We start from the raw sequence: 11,872 nt of genomic DNA on the forward strand, positions 1-11,872 counted from the left end.
GGAATGGCAGGAATGGAAAGAAAGATTCCATGAATGATGTGTTTCAGAATGATTCACATGTTGATGTTGATGTGCAGACAAAGGAAGCGCCTTTGACATGGATTGGTAAGAAATGGTTAGAGTTCTTATCCAATTAAGATTGCATGTCTATTGATATAATGCATCTATTTGCATTTGTTTGTTAATGAGATGCAAGTTGCAGGGTTTTACCAACAAGATGAATGGAAAAGTTGAGTAGGGTACTCACTCTATTGCTACAACATCATGTTCATTTCAGCTTCAAAAGTATCGTGTACTTAAGCGAAAGTTGAAGGATGCAACATTATGTTCATTTCATCTTTGAAAGTAAAGTGTACATAAGAGAAAGTTGAAGGATGAAATGCATGCATGAGAATGATGTGCATGAACACAGGGATGTTGATGACTTCCTTGTATTTAAACATGTATGTGTGATTAACTTGAAGGGTTGATTTAATTTTTTTTAAATGTGTGTGTAATGCAATATTTACTTGAGAAAAGTTGATTTGGTCTAAAAGATGGAGATAATGATGAATTGTTTCATCTTTGGAAAAGAACTTTAGGGTCAATTGTTTCTTTTTCTACATGCTTGACTTGAAAGGTCAATTGTTTTAAAGGCATGTTCTATTGGCTTGTTATCTAGTCAATCATTTGTATGTAGATGTAAGACATGGAGGTATTTCACAAGATGTGAAATCTATTTGTTTTGATGAAGCAAGAGTTTGGGCCATCCGGTTGTTGTCTGTAATTCCATTGTTGTTAATAGTTGTTGTTGACAATATGTCAAATAGGTACAAATGAAACTTTTGTGAAGCAAATGTAACTTCACATAGGTTTGAGCCACCTTGGATCAATGATCAGGGAAGAGAAGTTTAAACTACCTTTGTAACCATCTCAGGAAGAGTTCTACATGAAGTCAAGGAGAAAAACATTCTTCCTAGGAAGACCAGCACATCCAGGAAGGAAAGTGTTCAAAGGCTTTAGTTCAAAGGCACTATGCAAGGCAAGTGTATGGAGGCTGAAAGAAGAGGGTGAGCTACTCTCATTTACTATTCAGATTAGTATATCAGTCTTTTGGAGACAAAAAGATTTTTAGTGGGAAGGCGTGATCCAAAATGGATCTTGTATAGACTTCTAAGTCTAAAAAATTTTATCATAGAGGAAAATGAAAGTCAAAGGATGCTCTTGGGAATAGTCTCATTGCGTATATCTTTTCAATCTAAATCTACTGCAATTTGAATGGGCCAAAATGGAGTCCAGACGAAGGAGTTATCGCAAAAAGAAGTTTGCCAATTATCCTTAGAAAAAGGAGGCAAATGCTGATTAAGAGGGGCTTAAGGCTTTATTGGCAAACATCGCATTGCAATGTTAAAGGGCAGACCAGCAGTCCTTAAGGATCCTCGATGAGCGATCTCCGACATATCACAATTGGAGAAAGGCTTATATATGATATCAAAAACCTTGGGTAGGCCAATTGGCAATATGTCGATATTTCGATGTGCGATAAAGCCATCGGTGATGGAGTGATATGGAAGCGGTCCCAAAATACTATATTTCATAGCCTAAAACCCTTATCAGATCCGTAAGACATATCCAGATCGAAGCTTTGAAGGGATAAAGGCCTGGCAGGGGGACGTTGGGATTGCGATATGTGATGGTACCCATCAGCGATAGCATTGATGTGAGGGGGCCAATAGCGATACGCCAATGTGATGGGGCCAAAAGCGATATGCGATGCACTGATATCAGTGATCAATGATCGGAGATCAGTGGATCCCTAATATAAAGGACCGTTGACATATGCGATTGTGATTTTCAATTAGGGTGCAAGCTTGATAGGCGTATCAGCATGATTTCATACCATTTGAAATCCGGATTTACGGGATTTATTTTTATTTTCCCATGTATTAGGTGTTTTGGCCGACACAATGCGATTGTGATATTGCAATAAAGGGATGGACCTGAAGGGTTTATAAATGTGGCTACATATTATTTGAAGTCCGCGTTAAAGGCTCATGATGTGTTTTTGTGAGTTTTCCTGTGTATTTCCATTACAAACAAGAATGCGTTATTTTGTGGATTTTGTCCTGGAAAGTTCCCGTCGGTTCATTTCCATTTGCAAAAAACCATCACACCTATGCCATGCTATGAGTGGGCGTTTCTATAACAATGATGCATTATGTAATATGGAGAGCCATGGAGCTAGTGAGCCAGATGGCCAGTCGTAGAGCCACAAAGCTAGAGAGCGAGAGGGCCAGTTGAAGAAACGCAGAGGCAAAGGAATGATTACAAACAGAGAAATGGATAGGAAGTCGCAAAGCCGGAAGCATGCCTCACAAAAGAAAGAGAGCACAATTGACAAGGGGATTTTTAGAGTCGCTTGGAGGCTGAGCGAAACCAAAGAGCACAATTGACGAAGAGTCACTTGGAGGTCGAGCGAAGCGAGAAGCTCGTGAGAGTCAGAGCCAAGAGCCAAAGCCGAGAGAAGGAGTAGAGGCCACCAGAGGTTGGAGGCTATTGCAGGGAATAGAGCCAGTGTTCATTCTCAAGGCTCCAATAGTCGGGGTGACTGTAGGGGACAGCTAAATCCACTGAGATGGAGTTCAGAAAATCCTGAAGACTTCTAAGAGCCATGGAGTAGTAATGAAGTTTTAGAGCAACAAAGAGATCAAATGATCGAGCTATAGCTAATGTCCAAAGTTTGCTGAAGACAGAAGAAGGAGTTCCAAAGACAGTTAAAAGAACTCTGAGGGAGTTGGTGCAAGCTAGAGCTCAAGATAGCTCAGAGCGCTGATTGAAGGAGTCTAGTCCAGAGAAGCCTAGATCTGTGTAGAGAGTATGGAAAGTTAGGGATAAGATGGTATTCTAAGCCCATAGGTTCAGTTTTAAACCAATGGAGTTGAGTGTGGAACTTGTAAAAGAAATATTACCATAATCCCAGAGATCCCAGTTGAGTTGACTAGAGCTCACGGAGACGTAGCCCAAGAGGTTTGGGTGAATTCCTAATTATATTGTTGTCTTATGTGTTTGTTGATTTGTTGCTTTATTTACTGTTATGTGTGTTTAGATATCAGCATAAGAAAATATACAAAAGAACTTGAACAATTTAAAAACAAACACAAACATACACCTCTTTCAAGAACTTTTGATTCCACAACTATCAATCATAAGAATAGATCTGGGGAATATACATAAGCTTTAGGGTGGGAGAGGTTCTTGTAAGCTGACAAGAAGCATTTAGCCCCATTTCAGATCATTGATGCTCGATTTGGTCTTCCATTGATTCAACCTTAGAATTTTCTCTTAAATATGATGAGATGGACAGTGGATGACATCCATAAAGTGCCATAAATGGGGTCATTTTTCTGTAGTATGGAAGGAAGTGTTATACAACCATTCTTCCAAAGGCAACCATTTGGCCCAATATGTTTGTTTATCATATACAAAGAAACGAATATATCCTTCCAAACATTTGTTTACTATCTTAGTTTCCCACCAGATTGAGGATGATAAGATGAGATATGAGCTAATTGAGTACCCAGATAAGAAAATAATTATGTCCAAAAATTTCCAGTGAAAATGGGATCTGTGTAACTTACAAAAATCTTTGGGTTTCCATGTAGCTTTTCAATTGTTTCCATAAATGCAGTGGTAATTGTTGTAATATTTTTTGGTTTTGATAAGATAGAATAAATTAGTCAAAAAATACATAAAAATATTTTGAAAAGATGTTAAGTTAGGATATGGACATAAAAATATTGAATAGAATGTTTTTTAAAAAATATCTTGATAATGATGTCTATATCAAAGAAAATGTTAGGTTAGATGTCCTATAAAAATCAAGACAAAAAAAAAAAGTTAGGTTAGAAAGAAAAGAAAACAAATAAACTTTGAAAGTGAGCAAGTCTAAATGCCACTACTATTGTTTCTACAAAATAATGGTTGTGTGTAGCTTTTCTTAAATTCCACAACCCATAATAGTTGAACTGTTTAATCTTGACTACTTCACGATTTAAATTTGATGTTATAGTTAGAAAATAAAGATCTTGCCAAACTGTTTAATCTTGGCAATTCAATAGTTAGGTAGAGAATAATAAGGTGCTCAATAATTTAATCTAAGCCCTTGGAGGTTATAAGATTATAATTAGATAGTTTGCTTTTTAAAATAAGAAGAAAGGAAAAGGGTTTTCTAGCTTAAATGGACCCATTAAGTGAAGAAAAAATGATAGGATAAGAAAAGGGTAAGTAGAGAAAGGTTGCAGAAGTTTGTTGATTGATTGGAGAAAATGTACATTTATCATGTTTTACCATATGTTTCTATGTCCATGAGGCAATTACACAAAGCAAATAGAGGTCTACAATATCAATTAATTAACTTCCCTCATCGCCATTCATCCGTACATTTACTAATTTCCCCTTCCCACCTTCATACAGTTTATATTCATCCATTTTCCATAAAAACCCCTTTTCCTAAGGTAAAAATCCTTTTTGCCTAGGAAAAGTGAAATCCCATGCTAAATCCCCTTTTACCCAAAAACCCACAAAAAAGTTGTTTAACCTAAGTATTAATGTATATAACTCATAAAAAGAATTATACTTTGTATATTTTCCCTTTCTGCTCATATTTCATATTAACACTAAATTAATGTATTAAACCCGTAAAAATCCTTTCCCGTATATATTAACTCCGTTTATAAAATACCCTGAAACCATAAGTTTTATAATAAAACTATGTATTCCATGAAATATCGCATCATAAGCCTGTCAATGTATATGCATCCTCCATCATTGCAATATGCGATGCACGATAGACCCGGACCTGGTGCAATATATATCATAACTCAATACCCATTTCGCATCCACCCTTATCGCCTAGTCCCAGCTGAAATATAACCCTTCGGATTGCGATTTGTGATTGTGACGAGAGCCCGGACCCAACGCAGTATATTTCATATTTCATTCCCGTTTCGCATCCGCCTCCATCGCAAGTCCTGACTAAAGCATTTCCCTCTGCCATTGCGATCTCTGATATGCGACGGGAACCCAGACCCGACACAGATTAACCATGTTTTATTTCCACATCACATCTAGCCCCTATCTCATTCCTTTGCGATAGGCCTTCCTCCACAAACTGCGATTGCGATATGCGATATGAGCCCATACCCGATATCATTTATCCGCCCAAATTTATACAATTTCAAGTCCGCCATACCGTGTTTTGCAAAGGATTTCTTTGTTAAATCATTTTTATGGTTTAAACAAAAAACCAACCTAAAACCTTTGTTTAGTCTTAAAACCCTGTTAATCTCAGTTTTTAACCATAATAAAGCCCATACCGCCATGATTAACTTCTGGGCCCCTCCATTTCTCTTTCCTCTTCCCTCCATGCTACTATTTTTCTCCGCCACCGTCCGATCATGTCCATTCAAATCCAATGACCCTCAGTGATTTTGGGTTGGCTATCTGTACGAGCATTACCTGCCCAAAACGTTGTATTCCACTCACCTCCCCTTGCTACATGTCAAGCTCTGATCATTTCAGGTGACCCCTCCCAAAAATGCCCGCACCTCATAAAGCGGTGCGATGAAAACCAAAACCACCTCCCGTATAACGACAAAATGACCACTGTTCACTTTTCCCTATATTTCAAAAAGAAAGTCGTTTCTCTGTTTAAACACAAAAATCACCATTTTTCCTTTGTTTTGCCTGTTTCACAGTAAACCCTCCATAAGTCTTTGTGACCAATAAAGCTGTTATTTTACCTTCTGATGTGTTATGGACTCCTTCCAATATCATTTCAAGCTCAATAAAGCTATTAATGTCCTCCTATGTCACCCATGTTTTCTTAACAATTTCTGTGTTTTGCAGGTAAGAAATCTTGTTCCAGCCTTACAAAGAAAAAGACTGCATACAATTTGAAGAAAAATATGAAAATCATATCAAATTACTTCACCATGTGACATAAAATCTAAAAGGATTTACTATTGAAAAATACAGTAAAAACCTGAAATGCATTGTAGAGGTAAAAAGGAACACAGTAAAGGTTACTCAGCAGGGTCAAAGGATATTCACAGAGTTTAAAAAGAGTATCAGATGAAAGATCAAATGAAGAAATTAACGAGCGTAAAGGATACAAACAATCAAGCACCTTAAAGGGACAAAATATCAAACAACAACGCCAGCACAACATGAATAAAAGGGACAGCAAGAAGCAGTTCAATAGCTGCCCCTATCTTCTTGTATGAAGATTTTTCCTTTCCTAGAATAGATCTTAATCAGTTTTAGGATATTTCCGTAGTTTCATTATTGTATAAATTACTCTCTTCTCGAGTTGTTATGGGTTTGAAGTTCAAGAATCATTATTCATTTCTTATTAAGTTGTCACTATTCATTCTACTTTGAACCTGGTTGCACCTGTGGATGAAGCTTTTGTAGACACTTGATGTACTTAGTCTTTATGGAACCTTAATACAAAGGAGAGGATCCTGAATTTGGTTTTACACAATTTGTGTTATCCTGTAATTTTTTCCAGTTATCAATCATTATGTCTTTCTTCATATGCTTATGACTTATAGAGATATCTAGGTATGAATAATTGTGTCTCAATTAATTCCTATAAGCTCCTGAAGTGATCATCTATTAAGAGAATGGATTAACGAACTGTCTATTTAGCTAATCCCCTCTATCAATAAATCATCAGCATCTTATGTAAGCTTAAGTATATTGCCTTGAACCTTTGGAACGTAGTTTAGAGGTTTTCATACTTATGATTGTTCTGTTTTATAGTGTGGAAACTGTGATAATCATATTATTTTTTGTCTTCTTCTCACCATTGTTTTGATCTATATCAGTGTGTAAAGCTTTATAGAAACCCTTTGTTGAAATATTAATATTATCCAAAGGATTAAATATTTCAATTCTACATTTGTATTCATTCATTGGTCTTTGAAAACTAAAACCAAAAACCCCAAAACAATTATTTTATATGCTCTGGCATTGGCAGCTGACCTACTACTATCTCAGAGGTACAACATCAGACTGGTGTTGTTGCCGGGTATTCGAATTTCATTTAAGCTTCCCCTGGGACAATGATATTCATTCTTTCCTTTCCTTTAAGGTGATTAAAGGTTTAGAAAGGTTAAAATCATTCACCTAGGGGACTCTGCACTCGCAAGCGGCACCTTTTAAATAGACCAGATCTCGTTCAGAAGCTGACATAGTTAAACCTCTGTCAGATCCTCAAAGGCTTCTAAGAAAGGCCAATTCTAAAAGGGGGCACCAGCTTTCATCTTCTTCCTCCTCAGTCCTATAGTATAAAGAATTAGAATCATTTGACCCCTATAGTAATATCCAGGCTGATCCCTATTATTCCCATTTATCACCTAGGGTTGCTAAACTTCTAGATAAAGGAGTTGATTTTAAGTCAGCCTACCTCATTCATTCATTAGAATCTCATCCAATACCCACACTACCACCAAGATCACCTAAAACTGAATCTGATTTTGGTGTTAACCTACAAGAATATAAACCCATATATTTCAAATCCCCTACCACTTATCATTTTCCTTCCATTTTTGACAGATCCGAAGCTTCTTCTTGTAAACAACCTAAGGATACCTTTTCTATATATTCCAATCCTCTCTTTGAAACAAAATAAGGCATTCCTTTACAGGTCTCAAAGTTAGTTCTTAGGACTCCTTTGAAGTCTTTTAGGAGATCTCCTCCTCCTTTACATCTAATGAGTTCATCAACCCCTGAAACACCATCTTCTTCCTCTACTTCTTCTTCATCCTCTACATCCACAAAAACACCACATACTCCACTTGGACAACCTCATACACCTCAAGCACCTCATACACCACCTACTTTCATGGCTTTCCGACCTATTGTACAGGCTAGATATTTTGCCTCAGTCTTACCTAATAACATTGATGCATTCCCAGCTGGATACTTAAAATACCTTCACAAGTACAATGGAGAAATTGGTCCCTCAGCTGAGGACCATCTTCAAGCTTTCCTAGACTTTGTAGACAACATGAATATTGAACAAGAAAAAATTTATATGAGATTGTTTGTAGAGTCACTTGAAGGAAATATGAGGATTTGGTTTAGATAGTTACCAAAAACTTCCATTAGAAATTGGAAAGAGCATACAACCATATTTAAAAATCAATGGGGTGTGAAAAAGGATCCTCTTTACTTCCTCATAGAATTTGAAGAGATTAAAAGGAACTTCAGTGAACCAGTATCAGATTTTATCAAAAGATTCAATAAACTCTATCACAAAATACTTGCTAATTGTAAGCCCCTTGTAGTAGCAACTAAGTCTAGATTTTCTAAAGCTTTTGTTGATGACTTTGATGTTATGCTATGAGAGAGAACTTCAAGAACTCTTGAATATATCCAGACAAATTCTATATAAGTAGAAGCAAATGGGGCAACCTCAACTTCTTTAAAACTTAAGGAAGAAAAGGCCCAAAGAAAACTCAAATCTATTTGAGAAGCCTCTAGTTCCTCTAAGACTAAATCAGAATACTCAAAAATAGATGAAATAACATATCTTCTTAGAAACCTATCAAATAGGACTTCAAAGATTGATACCCAACCTAGAACAATACAAAAAATAGTTACTAGACCCCAAAACCAAAATCAATGTCAATATAAAAGAAATACACCACTACAAATTCTTCAGAGACCTAGCAATGATCAACAGGTTCTTACTCCTCTATTGATAGATGACCAACAACCTGATGATAATACTATGACAATTATTGAAGATATTAATAGTATGGATTCTTCTTCCAATCAAATAACCATCATTCCTCTCTCACAACAAAATCAAGTTCAAGAAGATCATAAAGCTTCACAGGCCTCTAAATATCATGCTTTCTCTAAAAATTTTAATTGCAGAGTTAAAAAAGAGATATGATCTTAGGCCTAGGCCTGGTCATGGGAGACCTCCAAAGGAAACTCCATTAATTTAACCATGTACCAAAACTGTTGAAGCTCAAACAACTCTTATTCAGCCCTTAGATATGTCAATTGATACTACCCAAACTGGTAAAAACATTTTGACTACATTTAATGTTGAAAAAGAATTAGAGAGGGTTAAGATTCCAATTCCACTGTCAGAACTTTCTAAAAACCGTGGTTAGAAAAGCACAGTCACAAAATGGATACAAAATACCTTGGTTAATGCTGAAGGTGATGTCATAAGTCTACAAGATGAAAAACGAGCAACAATTTTTGGACCTAGTTCAGACATGATAGATGAGATAGTGCCTCCTTTCTATGTAACTCTTAAAACAAATGATTCCATGTTGTATAATTTTATGCTTTATTTAGGAGCATCACACAAATTTATACCAAAATCCATCATGGACCATTTGAAGCTCGACATAACTAAATCCTACCATGACCTATACACCTTTGATTCTAAAAGGGTGCCTTGTTTAGGATTGATCAAGGATCTAGTGGTCACCCTTGCCCAAATTCCAGTGAAAAGTGTAGTACTTGATATTGTTGTCATAGATATTCCTCCCAAATTTCGAAAGCTCCTTTCTAGGTCTTTTTATGCCAAATTAGGGGGAACTCTACATATGGATATGTCATATGCTACTATTCTTGTTTATGGAGGAGAGCAATTAAGATTGTATAGAGAGGTAAGATTTGTACATACTATTTGTAAGATTGGCCAGCCAAGGAACCATCCAATTTATGCAATATATCAATACTTTGGTTGTTTTCAACCCACTTCAAAACAAAATAAAACTCATGTCAAAATTGAAGAGGTAGTTGAAAGTCCTGAACCAAACCAAACTGATATTTGGAAATTGTTCTTTGATGGCTCTTGCATAAAAGATGGGGCAGGAGGCAGAATAGTTTTAATTTTACCTGAAAAATAAAATATAATGCAATCATGTAAATTAGACTTCGAAGTTACAAATAATGTGGCTAAATATGAAGCTTTCCTTTTAGGATTACAATTAGCCAAAAGCTTAAAAGTTCAAAACTTAAGTGTTTTTATTGATTCAGAACTTATTGTTAAGAAAGTAAGAAATGCTTGCCAGACCAAGCACCCTAGACTTAGGTCCTACCGAAATGAAGCATGGCATTCAGTTGAAAACTTCTTTGATGCTTTTAAGTTGACTCATATTCCCAGAGATCATAGTATTCATGCAGATTCCTTAGCTGTCTCTGCTAGCTCTTTTAAAATTCCTGATCATATTGATGTACTCTATTAGATGCAAGTCAAATATAGGCCATCTATCCCAGATAATTTGAAACATTGGCAAATATTCAGAGATGATAAACATTTGAAATCATTTCTGCAGGTAATAAATGATTTTTCACTTCTACAAATTGATGAAGATGGAACTTAAATAAATGAAAATACAGATGTAAATGATACTTTAGATTTTAAAGCCCAAATTTCTAATCATGATATTATTAAATTATCTAATAATTTTATTCCAAAAGGACTCATTCCTTTAGAGAAATTGTTTGATCAAAATGATGTCCTCTAAAACCCTCAGTCAATTTCTTCAAAATATGACATAGAAGAGATTAACATTGGAACTGATGAAGATATAAAAAACATCAAATTATGTCCATCTCTAGACCCTGAGATCAAAGCTCAATATCTTAAGTTACTGCAAAATTACGAGGATGTTTTTGCTTGGACTTATGTTGATCTAAAGACCTATGATGCTTCATTAATACAGCATAAGATTCCTTTGAAGCCAAAAGAAAAACCAACTTAGAAGGATAAATCTAGCCCTTCTACCAACTGTAGAAAGGGAGATTAAGAAAATGCTAGATGCTCAGATTATCCTCCCTCTTAGATATTGTAATTAGGTTGCAAAGCTAGTTCCTGTTAGAAAGAAAAATGGAGAAATAAGACTCTGTGTGGATTTTAGAAATTTGAACAAAGCATCATTAAAAGATAATTATCCTTTGCCCAAAATGGATCAGTTATTTCAAATGGTTTCAGGAGCACAAAGACTTTCTATGCTTGATGGTTTTTCAAGTTACAATCAGGTGAATGTTGATACAACAGACGGAGAGAAGACAACCTTTACTAAACCCTGGGGTACATTCATGTATGCTAGGATGCTATTTGGCTTAACCAATGCTAGAGCAACTGTTCAGAGAGCTATGGACATAGCTTTTATAGGCCAGGTAAATAAATTTGTGGTTATTTATCTTGATGACATAACCATTTTTTCTAAATCTGATTAGAAACATCTAAAGCACTTGATGAAGGCTTTTGACAGGTGTAGAAAATTTGGAATATTATTGAACCCTAAGAAGTCCTTATTTTTTGTCAATGAAGTAAAACTACTGGGAAATATAATTTCAAATGATGGAGTAGTAATTGACCTCAAACAAGTATCTTCCATTGAAACATTGACCTTACCTAGAAACAAGAAGGAGATTCAAGCTTTTCTAGGCAAGATTAATTTTCTAAGGAGGTTTATTCCAAACTATGCAGAGATTGTAAAAGATATAACTGACATGCTCCGAAAGGACCATGAAGAAAAATGGACTCCCACTTCTAGGAATGCATTTGAACAAATAAAAAGGCTATCTCTAAAGCTCCCACCTTAGCCAACCCTGATTATACTAAGCCATTTAGTATTTTCTCTTTTGCCTCTGAAACAAACCTTGCTACCATTCTATTATAGAAAAAAGAACATTCCCATAACCAAACCATAGCCTTTTTAGAAAGGTTATGAGAGACAATGATCTTAAGTATGACATCATTAAGAAGCAAGCCTATGCCATCAATCAAGCCCTGAAATCATTCAGGATGTATGTCTTACATTCACCTATTCTTGCTTATGTCCCTAAT

The sequence above is a fragment of the Pinus tabuliformis genome, chromosome X, assembly GCF_031772625.1.
Source record: "Pinus tabuliformis cultivar Carrire ecotype Pingquan chromosome X, CPIR1, whole genome shotgun sequence".
Classification (NCBI taxonomy): domain Eukaryota; kingdom Viridiplantae; phylum Streptophyta; class Pinopsida; order Pinales; family Pinaceae; genus Pinus; species Pinus tabuliformis.